Below are 22,929 nucleotides of genomic sequence, written 5' to 3'. Positions count from 1 at the left end.
GTGCTGCTGGAGTTTTTAAACCCCTCAGTGTCAGTCAGCGACAGATGAGCTACCGTCTCTGACTTTACATCTACAAGGTGGACCAACGAGGGAGGAGTGTCTCACAGAGTAGACAGAGAGTGTGAATGGGGTACAGTCAAGGTTGGGTCTTCAATATTTTGAAGTGTGGACAGAATTGTACTGTCTTCGATTGCTGTTATATTTAAAGCTGTGGACACTGTCCTGACCCTAGACTCTACTTTGCATTGTCCTGCTGTAAATGAATGGTTATGAATAGGTGCAAATATGCCATTCTCCCCTTAATAAAACTTTTAAAGGTACACAACAGGGACAGACTTGATGAACCACAATGTACTTGTACACTGTCTTTTTTCCTAACACTGCAGATCAACTCTGTACATATAGATATTTCTGAAGAACTGGACCCTTATGCAGTCTCCAGTGAGTCTTTGTTCTTGGTCAGGGATGCACTCAGTCGCATTAGTTCCTGTGAAATATGTGTCCTGCACAAATGAGCACACACTAGAAAAGAGAGAGAGAGAGACAGAGAGAGAGAGAGAGAGAGAAAGAGAGAGAGAAGGAGAACAGCTAAAGAAAAGGCGATTAAAAAGCGAAGTCATTTTGTCTTGCTCTCCTTTTGCTTTTCGCTAATTACACAGAAGCTTCAAAAGGAATAATACATGTGGCGAATGACCCTCAGTCGAGTTTCAATGGAGCCGGACAGCGTTGATACTGCGTTTATGGAACGACGGCGTTCTATTAGATTGGGGGGATTCAGACGTGATCTCCACAGAGCACCATTGTGCTTCATATAATCGCGGGAGAAACATACAAATGACGGAGCGGCCGTATCATTGTTTCGTGATCAAAATGAAATTACCGCCGTGTCTTCGGCAGTGCACTTCAAGGCCCCCTTTGTTTCCGCGCTCCGTTCCGGCCGCATCGATTTCCTACAGGCCTGAATTAGCATTCGTCTTTCTCTGGCGCTCATTAATCAATTTACACACTCTCTCTCGCTCTAATTGCTGGCCGATGCTGGTTATTAAAAGCCCTTTCACAATGCTCTCCGGATAAGCTCCGCTCAAATCCCTGTTTCTCCACTGGAATGTTTATTTGATTTTTTTTTTATTTTTACTTTTTTTTTTCCACCCCTCCATTTCCTTCGCTGCAGGGCTTTTATTCTCTAAAACGTAGCCGAAGACACAGATATTTGTCTGTGAATGTTTTTCTGAGCTACCGAGGTCGTCTCTAGAACTGAATGAAAACACAAGGGTGATTGAGCCTTTGCTGTATGTGCCTCGAAGCTCTGGAATAGTCTGCCCTTAGACTTTAGACTTCCTGGATCTAAGGAGATGTTTAAAAACGACTTAAGACGTATTTATATGGTGAAAGGTTGCACACAGCTAGACATTCTATTTCTGTTTTTGTGGTTGAAGCGATATCTTTTTTTCTGGTTTTATTTTCTGTTTTTATTGTTATATTAGCGGCACGGTGGCACAGCAGGTAGTGTCGTAGTGTCTCCAGGGTTCTGGAGGTTGTGGGTTCGATTCCCGCTCCGGGTGACTGTCTGTGAGGAGTGTGGTGTGTTATCTCTGTGTCTGTATGGGTTTCCTCCGGGTGACTGTCTGTGAGGAGTTGGTGTGTTCTCCCTGTGTCTGCGTGGGTTTCCTCCGGGTGACTGTATGTGAGGAGTTGGTGTGTTCTCCCTGTGTCTGCGTGGGTTTCCTCCAGGTGACTGTCTGTGAGGAGTTGGTGTGTTCTCCCTGTGTCTGCGTGGGTTTCCTCCGGGTGACTGTCTGTGAGGAGTGTGGTGTGTTCTCCCTGTGTCTGCGTGGGTTTCCTCCGGTTGACAATGATTCCAGGTAGGCTCTGGACCCACCGTGACCCTGAATTGGATAAGCGTTTACAGATAATGAATAAATGAATGAATGAATTGTTATATTATTTTATAGTTTTTTCTTTTTGTTTTCTTTCCATTTTTTTAAGCAATTTGTAGTTTTATTTGGAAAAGTGCTGTATCAATAAATGTTTACCGTGTTTGTCATGTCCTTAAAGACACAAACACCAGATGCTACATCTGTGCCAACTTTCTACCCAACATTTTTCGAACCGCCTTAACCTCGCGAGGCCACAAGGCCAAACCACGTTTTCTGAGAGAAACTACTGCTAACATGGAGCTCAACACACTCGCAGGAGAACAATAACCATCCAACCATCAGTGTTCTATTTGCCCGGACTGGCTAATGAATATGAAGGGTATGAAGTTCCCCAGCAACATGAGAACTACAGTCTCTGGAGCAGTCTCTGAACCTTTAGGATGAGTTGGAAATGGGGGTTGTGACACAGAACCAATCGTCCAACATCAGGAGCCTCACTGATGCCCTCACAGCCATGTTCCAGAAAAGTAAAGGCAGATACTGCTGCAGAATAAAACTGTTTTATTAACTTCTATAATTGTGAAAGGGATAAAAAGCCGTCTAGAAATGTATTCCACACGTGTAATCACATATGACCACAAACACAATCTTGTATTTGTGAATTGTGGGGACATTATACAGTTCGTTCATTTATTTAATGGAGATTTACCATTAATATTTTCTTGCTTAACCCAACTTCTGAACTTAAACGTAATCTTAACCCAACCTTTAAACATGGCTCCGTCTTAAAATGTAATGATTACTTTGGGGAAGACAAGTCTGCAGTATTTGAGTGTAAACAGGAATTTGCTGCCCACAGTGTGATATTTTTCTACTACACACACACACACACACTTTAAAGGGACATAACATAGAGCTCCGTACATTTTGTGGAGACATGACTTAACAGAAATGACTACTACCTTAAACCTAAGCCTAACCCTAACCTTAAAGTGTAATGACTTACTCTGTGGGGACAAGCTTTCTGTCTCCATAAGGACAACAAGTCCCCACAATGTGAGTGTGTAAATAGATTTTAGTCCCACAACATGATGAATATCTAGACTACTCTCTCTCACATACACACACACACCTCCCTCTCTCCTCCCTCCCTCTGTCTGCTCTCAGAGTGCTCTGAATGAGAGAAATGTGTCATACTAAAGGGCCATTTTCTCCTCCTGATCCAATCAAATCAGTAATAAATTTATTTGTTATTGACAAGCTAAAGGAACACTGGGCGCCTCTGGCACAATGCGGCAATGAGAGGGCTCTCTCTCTCTCTCTCTCTCTCTCTCTCTCTCTCTCTCTCTCTCTCTCTCTCCGCTACATCACTCTGCCCAGCGCTGAAGGCTAAAAAGCAGAGTTATGTTCCTATAACAAAATATTTTCCGGAGGCCTAACAACTCATGTTGTCCTGACTCCTGGAGTAATGGAAGTAAATGAATCTATAAATAATCCCTCTTTCTGACAACAAATCCTGCTATCCCCAGCAACTCCACCCCCCCCCTCCACCACCCCCAACACACACACACACACACACAGAGTCATGCACATCACACACACATCCAAGAGGGAGAGAGAGGCCAAGCAAGTGGCCAGGGCAAAACTTTTTAAAATAAACCGCACATTTTCACTATAAACGTGTCAGGAGCGAGGGAGGATATATTGGCCCTAATCAGCCACAATGGGGTGATTCATTGGTTAATTTCTGCGTCCGGGGCCATACATTATTCCGGGGCCCTGCCAAAGCTAATTTCTGCCTTTTACAGACGGGGGCCCCGGATGACAAATGGATGGTCCGAGCGGCTACAAGTGAAAAACCTCCATCATGCTCGCTCGCCCGCTTGAGTTTTACTCACTCTAATGATGTATAATAGCCCGCAACTACACTTGACCCCCGGATTACGCAGCAACGAGGATGGAAGGGAAAAATAAAATGTTTACCCAGAGGTTCTGGAAGAAGCGAAGGCCAGACGGAACAGGGAGCATCTGCAGTCGGATCAGGCACGGGGCTGAGTGCTTAAAGGGCCGCGCCCATGGAGGACAGACCTAGGCCGTGTGATTAGTAGTCGTCTTTGGGGAGAAGTGTTTATGTTTATGCTGGTGGCCAGTTCTATTATCTATAATCCTAGATAACTATTTTACAAGAGGCGAAAGGCAACATTAGGAGTCTAGTCCAAGATGCAGTGTGGTGTTTGTCGGTTGCTGTTTGGGTTTAAATTGTACATTTGAGTCTTTAAACCAAATCTAACATAAAAATTCATTTTTAAATCGATACATTCAGGATCACGAACATCGAAATCTCCATCTTTAAATCGTCCAAACCAAAAGTCAAATGTACTTTTTTTGATACAGGAACAGTACAAATCCATCACATACTTCTGCAGCACTTTTCTTGATGGCGCTCATAATGAATGAATACAGCGACCAATACATTTTAAGGACATTTTTTTGTTGAATAAATAAAACAATTGTTGTTGTTTTTCCTACAACATTTTTATTATTACCATAGGTACCATGGGTTACCATGGGTTACCATAAACTGTCAATTAATTATTAACTGTAGACCTAACATACACCTAATATATATTGGTTTGTAATAAAATGGGAAGTGCTGGAGCATCAGAATATGAGATTAAAGTCACTATTCTCTGTGGCAAATGTGGAGTACAGGGATGTTAACATGCTGTGTTATTTTTTTTTTTTTTTTCTGGAGCATTGAAGCTACATCCAATTCCTCTGGGATGAGCTGGAGTGCTGTTTGTGATCCAAAGCCAATCCTCCATCATCAGTACCTGACTTCACTCATGCCATCAAACCCTCACAGCAATGTTCCACCATCTATGATCAAGTTTATAAATATTTCAACTTCTAACGATGATGGCTGAGGGTTGGAAATCCCAGTGGAATAATTACTAATCCCGCAAAGCTAGTTATGCAGTGACGGTTTCATCTCTGTTAAAAGATGCCACATCATAATTTAGCGTTTCCTGCTGGACACGCGCTAATTATCGCCTGCGAGGTCACACTTTCGCAGGTGGACCTGATTGGACGCTATGAGGCCGTGGTGCAATGGTGTGACCCTCACGCTGCAGGTCCCTGTGCGATGCGCCTCAGGCCTCGCCCCGTCGCCGCGCCGACTGCTCCAGCCCCGGCTATATGAAATATCATATCAAATCAATGGAGGAGGCCGGGGCAGCGAGGCGCCAGCGGCCAAAGCGGGACATAACGAATGGGAACGCTAAACGGGGCTAAAGGTGAAGAATGGGCCCGTCTCCAGAGGCGTGATGGAGGGACGAGAAAAGGAGCTCTTCTCAGAAACGGATGCTAATGGAGCAGTGGCCCGGGACATCTGAGAAGAGCCAAGAAGTTTGCAGCTGAGCTGGAGCTGATGGATGCCTCTGATCCACTGACAGCAGATGGAAAACAGAGGCCTGAGTGATGCGATTTATAACATTGTCTCCAGCCTGAGGACGTCCGGGGCTTCAGAAGAATCAAAGTGCTGACTCATTAACTGGGAAACAGCAGACAGTGGTGGTGGAGATATAAACATTTCTAAGGGAACGGTCTTCTCAAGCTGTTCAGTCTCAGGAATGGTTATTAATTTGATGATAAGGTAATTTGGGGTAAGTTCAGTTCAGTGTGAGAATCATAAAGAATCATTAAAGCAACACAAGTAGTAATTTAACTTTAAAATTACAGCTTTAAAATTATTGTGACGCTCCACTGAGCTGTAACATGGAGGATAGAGCTTCTGCCCTTACATCTCCAGGCTCAGCACTGCAGAAACGGCACTATGTAACATTTGGAGGAGGTTAGGATGCCCCCTCCCCCCACCACCACCACTCTCCAACTGTAGGGGGAGTCTGTAAACAAAGAGCCAAGATAACAAATCTTACCTAGTGTTTCCTTCTTTTTTTCTCTGCAATTCTTCTTCAGTACATAAAAAGAGTTGCAGTGGATCTAGTGAAACCACCAGTGGATTGAAGGATCACAGATGATTGGTAGATCATCTACAATACAATCAAATAACAAGCCAAAAAATACAAGTATATTATGAGCAAATGTAAACATGAAGCTGCCCACAATGGAGGATGCTTTCGTGAACAGTAAGGGCCGGTGGGGATGGAGATTCAGTGGATATAAATCCATGTGTAGACTTCTATACCTGAATGACATGATGGATGGCCAGTCAATAATAAACATATACCTCCCCCATGATTTATTCAAGGAGATCAAATATTTATTAGTCCAGCTCCAACCCTAGGTTTCCCAAACTGCGAGAAGGTCTAGAGCTTCTCTACCTTTCAGTCTCACTTCTCCCTTCAGAGCAGAAGAGGATGAGAATAAGGAGAGATAGAGGGAGGGAGGGAATGGTAAGGGGGGGATAAGAGGAAGAGAGATAGAGATAGAGAGAGAGAGTGAGTATCAGGTGCAGGCTTGCGTTCGGCCGGCTCCAGGTCCCCCCTCTCTCGCCACAGGGCGAGCTATTATTATTAACATCATTTGTCTGCATCATTCGCTCGGCACCTTTGCTTTGAGCCGCCGCTATGAAGATGGCATGTTAATAAACGAGCGCAGCCGCCACTCCTCCATTCCGACCTGTTCCTCATCTGCCACGGAGCTGCCTCCTCCTCCAACCCCAACCCTTGCCCCCCCCAACCCTCTATCTCTCTCTGAACTCCCCCCCTTACTTGCTTTCTTGCCCATCCCCAAAAGGGACGGTGAGCCGATTTGTTTTCCAGCAGGTTCCCCCCACTCTGTCTATTGTTGTTTGCACTAAAGGGGACAAATTCAATTCATTCTTATGACAAGGAAGCGCTGATATAGGAGCAGAGAGAGAGGGGGAGGGAGGGAGGAAGAGGTAGAGGGGGAGGGGCAGACGAGGAAAGGGACTGCCCAGCAGGAAACAAACGACAACAGCAACAACAGCAACAGCAAGAAAAAGAACAACAAAAACAACAACAAGAGAGTGATAAAAAGTTGCTGAGTAGGTGGGAAGAGGTGGTATCGCCCCTAAGAGAGGAAGACGGGGGAGAAGGGAAGATGGATAAACTCGGAGGCTTCTCTGAGGCTTCCTTGGAGGGGGATTGATGTGCTGTGCTGACAGTCACAGAAGCCGAGTCTCCGAGGACGTGGTCATCCAGAGCCGGCGCCTGGGCAAGCCCTACATCAGCCGTGATGCTAGTGTCACTGTGCAGTAATAAAGGCATGCTAGAACCACCGGAGGAGGATAAAAAAGACGATAGAACCACAAACACATCGTTCAGTGATGAATCTGAGGCGACCGAGCCCCCCGCGTCCCATGCCTGAACCTGTGGTGCGGTAGAAAGCGAATTAGCCCGGTTGCGATTTGATTGAACGGGACCCGTTCGCATGCATCAGCTGCAGGGTCCGCGAGAAGTGACCTCTCTCATTACTCTCCACGTCCAGCTCCGCAGGGCCCGGCGAGAGTGTTGACCCAGCACTGCTGTCCGCCACAGCGGGACCCTGGCGAGAAAGGCCGCTGGGCTACATCTGCGAAGCGCACAATGCCCAACCCTTGGGCACAGGGAACTATCTCAGACTCTCATTATTTTTCAGGTTTCCTGCTGGATCATTACCCCACACGTTCGGGAAAGTCCTCGCTGCACTTTCCCGGGATCTGGTCACCAGAAAATTAATGCTACGCAAGGAAGTCTACGTTTTGTCCCGCATTTCCGTCAAGCTAGCTCTCTAAGAGTGGAAATAAAGCCGCGTCCAAGCAGAACCAAGCTAGGGCAATATTAGCTCGCAGAAATATAACTTCCAATCAAATGGTGTACAGTACAAAACAATATCAACCCTGCTCTCTGTAGCGCAGCCATCTGGGCAAGGTAATATCTCCAGAAATTAATATTCTGGGTCTGTCCTGGAACAGCGATGACAGAGGAATTAGAAGCTAATTTAAATGTATGCCTTAAGCCAAGCTGAGCTTGAAAACGTCCACGGTCGGACCAGCTTGTCACTTCTTTTTTTTCCGTCGCTAACATTGGGAAAGTTTCACAAAGGGTAGGAGAGTGAGAGAGGGAGAGGGAGAGAGAGAAATAATAAAAAGCCGGTGAATCCCCACGAAGCTCTCCATATGAACTGTCACATTAATAACCCTATGCTCGTATTCAAATTTTCTGTCGAAAGCCAAAGAAAGATTGAGTGCCCCGCTGTTGCGCAGCCAAGATTGAAGACATGTCTCATTGACATTGTTAAAAGTTTATGAAAATATATGAATCCTCAAATGTCATTGGCTCCTCGGCTCCCGACTCTGCCCACTTCTATAAGAAATCGGTCTTTTAATCAAAATGATTGAATACCGCAAGGTTGGACTCAGGGATCTGAATAAAAACGGAGAGAGAGAGAGTGGAAGGTGCGGAGGGAGGGAGAGAAAGAGGAATGAAGCGATACACTCGCATGCCAAGAAGACAGTGTAATATGCCGCTGCCGGGGCTCTCAGAACGGCACGTTTAAAACACACACACGGGTTTGGTCTAATCTTAGAGGCCCACTCCTCCGAGCTTTAAATGGAGACGTATGGGAAAAGGCGATGGCGCTGTTCGGCTGAACGATTGGAGGACGTGCTCTCGTTCCTGAACCTGAAGGCAGAGACGAGACATCGTCAAAGGAAATGCATCTGTGTAGAGGACATCAGCCCATTCGAGGATGGCCAGAGAAGGCCCCTGTGGCCCCAAGTTCCAGAAACTCAGTTTCCTGAGTGTCTTCCACTTGGAATAAATATACAAAGCTTAGATCTTCTCAGTTTTGGTGAAGGATATCATTATAGCAACTGCTTCACCACATCAATCTCACGCAAAAGACTGTGCCAGGATGTTACCACAGCATTAGCTTCGCTGATATCATCCCCCTTGGTCTGCAGGCTGAGATTCTACAGCCTTTACACTAGATGTTGGACCTGTAAGGATCTGGTGGCATTCAGCCATGAGGACATGGGTGTGGTCAGCTGCTGATGTTGGAAGGTTTGCTCTGGATCACAAACACCACTTTAACTCATCCTTAACATACTGGGTGGATCTTCAGCCCGGCAGGGAACATAGTTCCACTGCTCCACGGCCTAATGCTGGGGGCCTACATACTCCTTTTGCAGACAGTTGGCATTAAACATGGTGATCTTAAGCTTATCGACTTATCTGGAACGTCCTATTACATTTTACCTGATGTTAGCACCTGTTAGAAACCATAAACGTAAGATTTGAGCAGTTAGTGACCTCCTCCAAGTGTGTTGAGGTCGTTTTTACTGAGCATAGTCTCTCACATTATCATTCAGTGTTTATTCAATGATGAAACTTGAAAAGCATTGTCAGATTTTGCATCCTTGTCCATTTTTGTTATTTAAAAAAAATCACAGCCTTATCACAGCTTTAAAGCAGCTGAATTCATGATTTACCAAATAAGGGCTGTCCAGATGTATTTGGACGTTGTGTATAATGCAGTTGGCTTGTTCTGGGCTTTGTAAGCTGGCAACCTGTAATCTACGGCCTGAAATAAATCCTCGTTTCAAACGAGCAGCGAAACTGAAAGAAAAGCAGGATGGAAGACAGCCGGACATCTGCTTAAGCTGCAAGGGACACTTCTCTTGTCCTCTGCTCTTTCAGGCGCTTAATAAAACGTCCTGCCTCCGTCGGAGCACCTGATTTAACAGACACATAACAGGCAGATGGGCTTCCCTTGACAAGCACGGGTGCTACTTTTCCCTTCACGGTCTTAAAGCTCTCCCTCGGCTCAGAGCGGTCATCAGACCCTGGACACAAACCGAGCGGCAGGGGCTAATGGGAGCACCGGAGCATCAGATCACAGCGGCAGCCAAAACTTTTCAGCCAAGCGCAGTACGCAAGACTCCGCTGTTTGTTTGTTTGTCGCAGGATGAGAAGAGCTTTGCTTCCGTTTAATCTTTGCGGGAAAAGAGAAAGTGACGGAATGATGTAAGAACGTGTCAATACCAGCCCTCACACTCAGCAAACACACACACACAAATTACATGGTGTGAACATCAGGACAGAGTTTTACACCACACTGAGATACGCGACCAGGTCTAACAACCTGCACAGCTGGAACAGCGTCCTCATTATTAAACTGAAGCTTATTATCCAGTGATTAATATGATCCACGCTTTCTACAGCTGCCATAACACTCTCAAAACCTGAAGCATTAATAGTTAAAGGGAACATCTAAGATCGTGGGCCATCGCAGTTCTCACTGGTTGTTTACATTACATTCTGAAGCTAAGCATCGTTTAAGGTGGAACAGTGTGTTTGAGGAGAAAAACAGCTGTTGTTTGTAGGTGGCTGATGTGTAAGTTTGTATTCACTGTTTGAATTACCACAGAAACTCGAGTTGTTTTTGCTGTTTCTGATCACTTAAGGTAGAAAGGTATGGTGTCAAAATAGGTTCAAAATTTCGGAGAACCAAAAAAAACCAGAATCCATAACCAATAAATGTCATTGTGTAATTCTGTAATTTCTGTATAAATTTGTCTATTGTGAGTTTAATATTCTTGAAGAATACGTTTTTGCTTTCATTCTGCCTTTTCTTGGTTGTGCTTCTCTCTGTCTCGTTTTCGCCTCCAGAAGATGCTCGCGTTTGACGTTTCACGGGAGTCAGGATCTAGACAGTCACTGGCTGCTTAAGTTAAGCTCCGCCCACCCAGCCATGTCTGTGCCAATCTTACCCTGATTGGAAAAAGGCTGACTGGCAAACACAGGTAAGCCATATCAAATATTTATCAACGATTGTGTCTCTTAGTCTAATGTCTAATGCACAGTTCCTCATAGAGGCTTAGAGTCAATTTGCAATCAGGGTTAGGGTGTGCAGAAACTGCTGGATGGGCGGGGCTTAACTTTAGCAGCCAGTGATTGTCTAGATCCCAACACGGTCAAAAGTCAAAAGCGAGAAACTTCTGGAGGCGAAAGTGAGACTGAAAGAAGCGCAACCGAGAAAAGGTGGAATTAAAGTAAAAGTGGATTCTTCAAGGAAATATTCTGTTTTTATAACTCTCGATATTAATGACAGTTTTCTCAATTATAAAATGACATTTATTGGTTATGGATTCTGTTTTTTGGTTCTCAAAACGTTAGAACCTATTTTGACGCCATAGAAATATTTCCAAACTCAGGAGTCAGGAGTCAGCTAACTGCATTACCGACAGTACTACAAAACTTTAAGTGATCTGAAATCTGAGAGAGAGAGAGAGAGAGAGAGAGAGAGAGAGAGAGAGAGAGAGAGAGAGACTAGCATATCAGCTAGCATTTCAGCCTAAGATAAGTGTGAACAAGAAAAGAGAATACAAGACATACATGGGTATAAAAAACAAGAGATTCATAACAAGCTCTAAACATTGACACAGAATAAGATAAAGATATATACAGAGGATAATGCACAGTGAACGTACAGTGATCTGCACAGTTTAGCCACCTATGATCAAAAGCCAGGCCTTGAGCTGATGGTCTTAATGAAGACAAAGCCACAGCAGAGAGTGTCCAACAGCCTCCGAAGGTTTCCAACCCAGAGTTCCACAGTTTAGACACTCTTCTGGTTTAAAGACTTTAAACTGCGAGAGATACAAATGCCCCACTTGCTCGGCTTCCACCTCAGGCTTTCAGACATTAGCATTTGTACCAATTTACAGCACTACGTCCCTCGCAGGGACCTGCAAATCTAAGCAGAGCAGGCAGACGCACGGAGCTCTGAAGGCCGAACTCTCTCAGGTGCAGGTAATAATGACCAGGGGCAAGAGGAAGGAGGGAATATGGTCTGGCGGAGGTATATAAATGAAAGGAGGCCGAGGACAAGAGAGTGATTGAGCACCATGGGTTTGAGCAAGCTGTCCTGTCTGTACAGACCTCCCTCTACACTCCATCACCAGCCAGGCCAGAGCATGGCCTCCAGAGGGAGAGAGAGAAAAAAAAGAAGAGGGAGAGAGAGGGAAAAAAGGTAGGGCAGAGTATGGTAAAAGAACTCAGTTCGGCAAAACACTGACAAGTCCATTAATGTCTGCAAAACATCTTTCATTTTTGGATATTCGACACAGATGACCACAGATTCTGGCCACTTTAGAAACTTTAGAAACACCTGGAGGTCCAGTCATTACCATCATCTTCTTATTAGAAACACACACCTGGTTTGTCCAATCAGCAGACACTTCCAGAAACACTGAACGGGTACAAATTTAGAATATGACTACACTTGCTGTAAAATCTCTTTATTAATAGTTATTAATTGTGTTGTTAATACATTAACTGCCATTAATAGTCAGTTACAACACAGATATAGAAAGGGCACCAGTGACCTGTTGTTTGCCAAATAGTGAACCCACACCCACTTGAGTTAAACCTCAGATCTCTGGACACTTACCTTACAACACACACACTCACACACACACATTCACTCAATGGGAATCGAACCCACAACCTCCAGGTCCCTACCTGCTGCACCACCGTGCCTCCCTTGTTGATATGTTTAATCCTTTAAATAATTAACCACCAACAGAGTGCATTTTTATACATCAGTGATAATGTGGTGTGGACATTAACATGTGAAAAGACTAAACTCACATTATCAGGTCTGAGCTTATTCTTTATCGTGATATTGTCAGTGAGTTCTCTGATACTTTCACTATTAGACAAAAAGAGGTCATTGTTTCCCTTTCTATTTCTTTGTTACAAATGATTATTAATGACCTTAAAGGAGTTACCACTTAATTAATGACCATGTAATAAACCTATGTAATTGCAGTTTTATTTTAAAGTGGTACTATTGTACTTCATTCATTCATTATCTGTAGCCCTTATCCAGTTCAGAGCGGCAGTGGGTCCGGAGTCTACCCGGATTCACTGGGTGCAAGAGAGGAACACACCCTAGAGGGTGAAACACATTCACACCTACGGACACTTTTGAGTCACCAATCCACTTACCATCCTATGTTTTTGGAGCGTGGGAGGAAACCGGAGCACCCGGAGGAAACCCACGCGGACACAGATAGAAAACACCACACTCCTCACAGACAGTCACCCAGAGGAAACCCACGCAGACACAGATAGAACACACCACACTCCTCACAGACAGTCACCCAGAGGAAACCCACGCAGACACAGGGAGAACACACCACACTCCTCACAGACAGTCACCCAGAGGAAACCCACGCAGACACAGGGAGAACACACCACACTCCTCACAGACAGTCACCCAGAGGAAACCCACGCAGACACAGGGAGAACACACCACACTCCTCACAGAGAGTCACCCAGAGGAAACCCACGCGGACACAGATAGAAAACACCACACTCCTCACAGACAGTCACCCAGAGGAAACCCACGCAGACACAGAGAGAACACACCACACTCCTCACAGACAGTCACAAATGTGACAAGGCCATAACAATAGATGACAAAATCAAATATGGGGTTAGGTGAATGAACAGAGAGCATGTGTAATGCAGAAGAAACAGGGCACAAAGACGGCAAACCACCACAAAATGGCAAACAAATATTTGAATTATCAATCATAATTATACCTTACATAAAAATGCTTTAAAATTATTTGTACACATAATTTAAAAGTATCTTAAAGATCCATTAAATGTGTGCAATTACAGACTGTGGACCATATGCTGCTGCATAATTCACCCACCCACACCGTCCCTTCATCATCAGTCTGTTTCTGAACACAGGAACACTGCCATCCAGATACTGCTGTGTTGCTGGATCAGCCTCCACCCAAACACATCCAGACTAGACTGGCTCTGTGCTCCGAATCTGACCAGCGATGAAGGCCTGGACGATCACCAAGACAAACTGTGTATCTACATAAGTGCTGTACACCAGTAAGATGGAGTGTTTCCAATAAATTGGCCAGTGTGTATGTACAAGAGAGGGAGAAGGGGCCTTCTCAATTTCCTCGCTTTCTGCAACACATTCATCAAAACAGATGAAGTTTATGCTCCATCTCTGGCGCATATGGCGTCTATTTAGGAACATTAACATTTACAACATAACACTTACATGTTTACAAGTGGCGTGTGGCTGCCTGCGAGCGAGTGAGCGTTTAAAAGCCGTCGGTTTGTCCTCCAGAGACATCTCTCCCTCTCTCTCACTCTCTTTCTCTCTTGCATTGTTTTGATGGGACGCTTGCTTTATTTTTTTTTTCCTCCCAACCTGTCTGGGAATCTTTCGGTGCTGTCACACCATAAAACATATCTCTTCAAAAGCTACACGAGAAACAACAGTAATTGAAGTGATAAATCTAGCTTCTTTTCTTTTTTCCGAGTCTCCGTCTCTCTCTGGTTCCCTGTCTTTGGAGAGAGCCGTTGATGAGTGGTAAATTGGAAATTATTCGGAGTGGTAACGGCATTGGGAGACGCTGTTCCATTATACCGTGTCAGTCAGAGGAGACAGATAAATTACTCACACGTCAATCCGGCCATCAGAACGACAGGCGGGAGGGATCGGGGGGACTGATCAATAGAGGGGTTAAAAAAAGAGAAAAAAAATGGGAGGGAGGAAAAATCCACTGTAATTCCCGGCTCTGTGACGGCATGAATAAATCACAAGTCCTTTCAGATTCGGTCGTCATTAACTCCTCATTCGCATGGAAGAGGACGAGGCGCAGGAACAAAGCCGGGGGAATAATTGCAGATTAAGCCGGCGCTGGGAAGTATGGGGGTGGGTGCGTTACATGCAATCATAAAGATCAAAAACACAATTAAAAACAGGCAGGGGATTCACAGAGCTCTATGTTTTTGGTTTTCTGGCCCTTTTGAGGCCCTTCTCCCCAACAGTTCTTAAAGAAGACATATTGGGGAACAACCACTTGTTCAGAGGGAGCCCACCAACCTACGCACTGTGAAACAAGACCACCAAGACTTTTATTTCTTTATTTATTTATTTATTTACTTTTAGGGAGTGGGTTCGTTTCCCGCTCCGGGTGACTGTCTGTGACGAGTGTGGTGTGTTCTCCCTGTGTCTGCGTGGGTTTCCTCCGGGTGACTGTCTGTGAGGAGTGTGGTGTGTTCTCCCTGTGTCTGTGTGGGTTTCCTCCGGGTGACTGTCTGTGAGGAGTGTGGTTTGTTCTCCCTGTGTCTGTGTGGGTTTCCTCCAGTTGACTGTCTGTGAGGAGTGTGGTTTGTTCTCCCTGTGTCTGCGTGGGTTTCCTCCGGGTGACTGTCTGTGAGGAGTGTGGTGTGTTCTCCCTGTGTCTGCGTGGGTTTCCTCCGGGTGACTGTCTGTGAGGAGTGTGGTGTGTTCTCCCTGTGTCTGCGTGGGTTTCCTCCGGGTGACTGTCTGTGAGGAGTTGGTGTGTTCTCCCTGTGTCTGTGTGGGTTTCCTCCGGGTGACTGTCTGTGAGGAGTGTGGTGTGTTCTCCCTGTGTCTGCGTGGGTTTACTCCGGGTGACTGTCTGTGAGGAGTGTGGTGTGTTCTCCCTGTGTCTGTGTGGGTTTCCTCCGGGTGCTCCGGTTTCCTCCCACAGTCCAAAAACACACATTGATAGGTGGATTGGCGGCTCAAAAGTGTCCGCAGGTGTGAGTGTGTGAGTGAATGTGTATGTGTGTCTGTGCTGCCCTGTGAAAGACTGGCGCCCCCTCCAGGGTGTATTCCTGCCTTGCGCACAATGATTCCAGGTAGGTTCCGGACCCTCCGTGACCCTGAACTGGATAAGCGGTTACATATAATGAATGAATGAATGAATGAATGAATATGTTTAGGGACATGGGATAAAACGAGTCCAGATCTTGCTCCTATTTTGACATTCTGACATTGCCCCACCCCCTTGTCTGGGTCTGTCCAATCACAGCGCTGGACCTGCGTTTATGCAAATCCGCAAAGACTAGGTTAAATGCATCAACACAGACAGAAGTGCGGAGAAACAAGAGCACAGAGAAAACGAGAACAGAGCGAAAACTGCTAAAAACCAGAGATCCTCGCTCTTGTGCACTCGGGGTCGGGGTGAACAGCGAGCGGCACATTATCATTTAAAGGAACAGGCACTGTTTAGACTGCTGTGGGCTTTATTCCTTGTGATATTTTGTATAAAGCAGGACCCAGAACTGTGTTCACTGGTGGAAAAAGGAGAGAATGTGTCCCCTCTAACTGTGGGAAGGTTGAGTCCAGTGTGCTTTGATACCAGAGGTGTTTTTAAAACAGCTCTCGCACACACTCCACAGTAAATGAATTGCTGCGATTAGTCACTGGTAGACCTGTCTAATGCAAGCCTTTGGAGAGTCCAAATTCAGCCTCTCAAATCCGCTAATTTGTAATTGGCTGTCTGCTTGAATAATTGATTGGAACAAATGGGAGATGGATGAGAAGGACTGAGTGTCTTCAATCTCTCTCTCTCTCTCTCTCTCTCTCTCTCTCTCTCTCTCTCTCTCTCTCTCTCTCTCTCTCTCTCTCTCTAATTCCCCTGACCTCTTTCTTTCCCTCTATCTCTCACTCAGAAATATATATTCAGATGTTGAAACAAGAAAAAACAAGACCAAACTTTTCTGTACCATAAAAGTACACCATGGTCATGAACAAAAATAGCAGGAAGTGACATGTCTGTGATGACCAGGTAAATACACACTGGCCACTTTATTAGAAACCCCGACTGCTGTGCCCGGTGAGCACATACTTTATTTACTTATTTGTTTGTTTGTTTATTGGTCTATCTCTTTTTGATCATCTTTAATGACTTTTAAATTACAGTCATTATAACATACCCACCCTTTTATAAACACATCGCATACAGAGCACATTGTCCCAATGACCATGTAGTGTCCAAAGAAAGAAGTGTCCATTTATTTATTTATTTATTTATTTATTTAGTTCAGACCACATTTCAATGTATTAATTTTTTTGAAATCTACATAAAATTCTACTGAAATTCAAGAATGTTTTCCTTCTCTTTTAAAACTATTATTTTGGAGTTGAACTGACACAGAAACAGTGACAAAATACGTCATGTTATTTATTTATTTATTTATTTATTTATTGAGTCTTTAAATGTCATGCCAACGTTTAAACTACACTCACTGTAACTTTACAGCTCTTTAATTAACGCATCACTCCATCAACCCTCATTACACCCATCCGCAAGCCACCCAGACACACTAAGACATGCTGTGTGTGTGTGTGTGTGTGTGTGTGTGTGTGTGTGCATCGATTTAAAATTCATGAACAGCGAGTTTAATGTTTTCTTTGCTACAGGCCAGTAAAAGAAACAATTAGCGTAGCGCAGGCGCTAAGGTCCTGTGAAATCAATAGTCCCTGATAGTATTGTAAGCCTATTGACCACGTCCTGCGGTTCGCCCTGACCCTGAGCTGCCACGGAGCCCCTTACAGGGGATTACGCTTCTCTGCCTCGCGCAAATGGAGACGGATAGTCGTGCATAGCTAAGCAGCCTTCAGGAGCCGCGGCCATCCGAGCACTTCCCGGTTTCTCTGCCTGAGTGAAGCTGACGCGCTGGACAGGACAGACGTGAGCAGGATTCAATAGAGTTACTCCACTCCACTCTCAAGGCCAAGCGCCTGTTACACACCAGCTCAACAAAGCACGGACCCCGTGGGCTGGACCCTCGATTTAATCAGGGCGTTTTTACATGCAGAGTCCTAGGGTTCTGCTAGAATGATACTGTCTATAAAAAGAGCTTTGAAACTGGACAGCAGATGGTCTGGCACTGAGGTCATGGAGGTGTTCTGCTCTCCTTATGCATGCACACACACACACACACACACACACACACACACACACACACACACACACACATTCATAAAAGATAATCCACCAACACATTTCTTTGTCCTCCTGTGTTTGTTTAAAGAAAATAAACCATTTTAATCTCAGGTTATTATTGCATTATTTTATTTATTAACTTATCAAATCAAAACTTTCCTTTGGGTGAAAGACCACGTCCAACACTCCTCCTCCTACACAACCAACACCCTATTAATCCCTCCCCCTTCTGCTTCCAAGCATCTGTATCTGTATCATCTGTAAAACTGTCCAAACCACACCCTCAGAGTGCCCTTAAATTCTCAAAACCGTTTCTCATCTTTTCCTCTTTTTTTTTCCTCATGTTTTCCGTCTCACATTTGCGCTCTTGAATTTTGCATTTGCAATAGCAAGGTTTGTTTTTGCACTCCTGACTTTCTCATTGGCACTCTCGACTTTGTCGTACGTGTTTAAAATGTGCACAGTTGCGAATGTCACATTAGCTCTCGTTAGTGGAATATTTACACAAGCAAAATATGTGTGATCTACTTTTGATATTGTTATTAGTCGTAGGCAAGTCTTTATCTGACCAAGGGAATGACCTCCAAGAAAGAATTCACCACTAAAAAATACAAAACATGTTTCCCTTCTTGAAGACAGCGTCGTCTCTTACATTTCGGAAACACGGCAGGAAGAATGGGTCGTTAGGAATGCGCCGAAATTCCCTTTACCTTAACCTTCAGCAGAAGTAAAGAGAAGTTTTGCCTTCTCTTCTCTGTTGGGGCACAGCAGATCTCGTCCAAACAGCTTGCATGAATTCTTAGAATTCATAGCGGGACAGAAGTTTCCGTATCGGCGGTGAGTCTCGTGTACTGAGAGAAACACATGCGCTGAGAGCGAGACGCCGGAGAGCCCTGCTTCCCTGACCTCTCCCACACAGAGAGTCATTAATGTTAGGGCAGTGTGGAGCTGCAGGCCTGGTGTGGAGGCGTTTGTGTTGGGGGGTGGCGGGCCTGGAGGCTTCGTGGGCAGCAGAGCGAACCTGCGCTACCCTAACGCACGCCTAGCAGCAGATGTTGCGGAGAGGGAGCAAAGGACCATGGGAACAGGTGTTCCGCCCACCTGAGTGTCCCCAGCATCCAAGACCCAACTCCCACACCTGGAGAACTCAGGAGCAGTATCCTCCCAAATACAGGCGCTCGTTTGGGTGCAGTTAGCCGGAGCTTTTCTCATGAACATTACACTAACGCACTACAATGAACGTATACACTCTCTCAGTTAGTTCCCTTTAGCTTTTACAGAGGCTTTGCATAAAGGTACATTTCTGTGGGAATATGATGGCAGCTGTGAAAACGTTACTGATGTCTGGTTCTGATGTTAGAAGAGCTCTGGAGTATTGACACAACTCATCCCAGAGACAATGGAGGGAACTCCATCACTGCAGAGAACACAGTTCCAGTGCTTCATAGATCCATGCTTGAGTGACTTTGTGTGTGAGTGACTGGGTGAGTGTGTGAAACTGTCCACAGGTGTGTGTGTGCGAGTGACGGGGTGAGTGTGTGAAACTGTCCACAGGTGTGTGTGTGCGAGTGACGGGGTGAGTGTGTGAAACTGTCCACAGGTGTGAGTGTGTGAGTGACGGGGTGAGTGTGTGAGTGACTGGGTGAGTATGTGAAACTGTCCACAGATGTGAAAGTGTGAGTGATGGGGTGAGTGTGTGAGTGACAGGGTGAGTGTGTGAGTGATTGGGTGAGTGTGTGAAACTGTCCACAGGTGTGAGTGTGTGAGTGACTGGTTGAGTGTGTGAAACTGTCCACATGTGTGAGTGTGTGAGTGATTGAGTGTGTGTGTGAAACTGTCCACATGTGTGAGTGTGTGAGTGACTGGGTGAGTGTGTGAGTGATTGAGTGTGTGTGTGAAACTGTCCACAGGTGTGAGTGTGTGAGTGACTGGGTGAGTGTGTGCAACTGTCCACAGGTGTGAGTGTGTTAGTGACAGGGTGAGTGTGTGAAAATGTCCACAGGTGTGAGTGTGTTAGTGACAGGGTGAGTGTGTGAGTGACTGGATGAGTGTGTGAAACTGTCCACAGGTGTGAGTGTGTTAGTGACAGGGTGAGTGTGTGAGTGACTGGATGAGTGTGTGAAAATGTCCACAGGTGTGAGTGTGTTAGTGACAGGGTGAGTGTGTGAGTGACTGGATGAGTGTGTGAAACTGTCCACAGGTGTGAGTGTGTGAGTGACTGGGTGAGTGTGTGAAACTGTCCACAGGTGTGAGTGTGTGAGTGACTGGGTGAGTGTGTGAGTGACTGGATGAGTGTGTGAAACTGTCCACAGGTGTGAGTGTGTGAGTGACTGGGTGAGAGTGTGAAACTGTCCACAGGTGTGAGTATGTGTGAGTGACTAGGTGAGTGTGTGAGTGATTGGGTGAGAGTGTGAAACTGTCCACAGGTGTGAGAGTGTGAGTGACTGGGTTAGTGTGTGTTGACTTGTCTGAGGTGTGTGTCAGATGATTCCTGATGGGCTCTGCATGAACACCCTCACCCCTCTACAATCCTATCACAGAAGCTGAATGAATGAATGATTGAATGAATGAATGAATGAATGAATATTTTCTGCATTCTCACTACAAATATGAATGTGTAGCTCAAGCCAAGCATTGCTTTTGACAGTGAAAGCTCAAGTTGGAGAGTCAAATTAATGAGATTAATCACCATTTAAAGGCAACGTACATGATTGTAATTATATTATAAAAATTAAATTCAGAAGATGTTTCTTCACAATTACTTTCCAGTCTGAGTGCACTGTAAACAGGTAAAAAAAAAACAAAGCAGCTTGGTCTGACATGCTAGGCTTCCTCTCTCTACTCACTGCAGGAAAACGGTGTTTCAGAGGTTTTTAGACAATGAAGAAACCGCCAAACATTGAAAGTCATTAAGAGAGATGATGATATTGGTTTATTCCTGCTCCATAGGTAGGTAATATTGGCCTAGTTTTGCTGTTTCAGATTTTAAGGAAAACCCAGTCTAAATTTTACCGTGTGAAAGTAAACACAAACCTAAAGTGTCACAAAACTAAACAGCTCAAGTTACAAACGAGTTCCTTTGATAATCCAATCAAGTAAAACTACATACAAACAACTGTCATTTTTCTCTTCAAACACACCATTCCACCTTAAAAAAAACGTGGAGCTTCTGAATGTAGACAAACCAGTGAGAACTGCAGTTACCTACAACTTTAGACTTCAAAAGTGACATTCACAACTGTGATCATAATAAACTCAACTTCTTTATAAAATTCAGATGATGTTTCGTCACCATTTCCTGCTCAAGTCGGTTTGCAAAACTGGTCTAATGTGTTTACGAAGCCCCAGTGTCAGTAAATTAATGAAAAAACAAACAGTCTCAGTCCGGTATGCTAGGCTTTTTCTCTCTGTCTCTGCTGACACCGGTGAAAAGACTTCTGGAGTTATTTTAAACAACAGAAAGTGCTCCAAACATAAAACAACATGAACTGAGGTGAGGATATTGTTCTATTTCTGCTCCATAGGTCAGCAATATTAATTTATTTTTGCTGTATAGGATCACTTAAGGTGGAAATATCCCGAAATTCGGGAATACTAACTGCAGGAAAGTGAAGAGAGAGAAAGTGCTACAAAAACTAAACAACTCGAGTTACAAAAGAGTTTCTGTGGTGGTTCAATCAGTGAATAAAAACTTACAGATGATTTACACTTCAGCCACATACTAAACACAGTGATTTTTTTTTGTTTTATTTCATCTCAAACACACCGTTCCACCTTAAAAGTCGTGGTCCTTCTGAATAAAAAATAAGCCACAGAGACCCGCGTTTCCCCACAATCGTAGATGTCTTTTTTAATGCCCAAAATAATAACTAATAATTAACTATTAGTGAATGATGTCAGTGGTTGTCGTGTAGTGATTTGAGCCCTCGTCCTCCAGCGCTGCTCCAAAAGACTTCAGCAAAATACAGTACAGTGTGAACACAATGGATTATGAATGGAACAGCAGCTCATGTCAACAAAGACAATCTATTATGCAAATGTGCATTCGGTACGTGTTAAAATAAAGGCGTCTATAAGTTACTGTGACAATCCAGTGGCGGTGAATATGTTGTCGACATGTTGTACTTTTGATTCATCACCTTCGCTCATCTCTCAGGAGGAATCCGGTCCTGTTTCCCCTGGCTTTTGTTTCATATGTTAGCGAAGGGGCCCTATTGGAGAAGCCTGTTACACCAGAGCCTATAGGAACCCAGCATAGAGAAAGGTAGATGTTCTGTTGGCAGTGTTAATTGCTTATATGCATTATGCATGGGTTTAAAGGGAGCTGTGTGTGTTTTCTTCAGAGGTGTGCGCCTCGTGTTATAAATGTTTGAACACAGGCGCGAGCACCTAAACACGACCAAACAAGCGGCAGTGTTGTAGATGAAAGTGGCACGTCTGAAAGTCTCCCCGCACAAAACAAGATACACATCCACTTCACTGTGCCCAGAATTCCCAATCAGATCCCGCCGACGGCTGATGGATTCCCTGTCGCTCCGTCATTTTGTCTTTTTCTCCTCGTCTGCCGATAATAATCCATAATGCAACCGTGATACAGTTCTCCTGCATTATTCAAAGAAAGTTTCCCCTTTGATTTATATGCTCACTTGTCCTCCCTCTGTCTCTCTCGCCCGCTCTCTCTCTCTCTCTCTCTCTCTCTCTCTCTCTCTCTCTCTCTCTCTCACACACACACACACACTGTCTACCATTCCACCCTCTTTTCATTCTCTCAACAGTTCTCCTTTTTTCTCTCACTGCTTCTGCTTTTTTTCATTTTACTCTCTCTCTCTACCTTTCTACTTTTCGTCTCTAAAAAATCACTGCTTTTTTCTTACTGTTTCTCATTCTTTCATTCTTTACACATTCATTCTCTCTTTCTCTCCGTTTTTGTTTTCTAATTTCCTATCTCATCCTCTCTTCCATTTCTCTCTACATGTCCCCATCTCTCTCTCTCTCTCTCTCTCTCTCTCTCTCTCTCTCTCTCTCTCTCTCTCTCTCTCTCTCTCTCTCTCTCTCTCTCTCTCTCTCTCTCTCTCTCTCTCTCTCTCTGTCTGTCATCAGTGAGGTATCCACAGATAAAGCAGTTGAACACTAAGAATATGAGAATGATGCAGGTGCACTGTGTTAGTCAGAGTGTGTATACTCTCTGTGTGTGTGTGTGTGTGTGTGTGTGAGTCTCTACGTGTGTGTAAGGGAGCGATGTCGTCTCATGCTGAATAATTATCCTGGCTCGGCCCA

This window comes from Hoplias malabaricus, chromosome 6, assembly GCF_029633855.1.
Source record: "Hoplias malabaricus isolate fHopMal1 chromosome 6, fHopMal1.hap1, whole genome shotgun sequence".
NCBI lineage: Eukaryota > Metazoa > Chordata > Actinopteri > Characiformes > Erythrinidae > Hoplias > Hoplias malabaricus.
Note: the sequence above shows the minus strand (reverse complement) of the source record.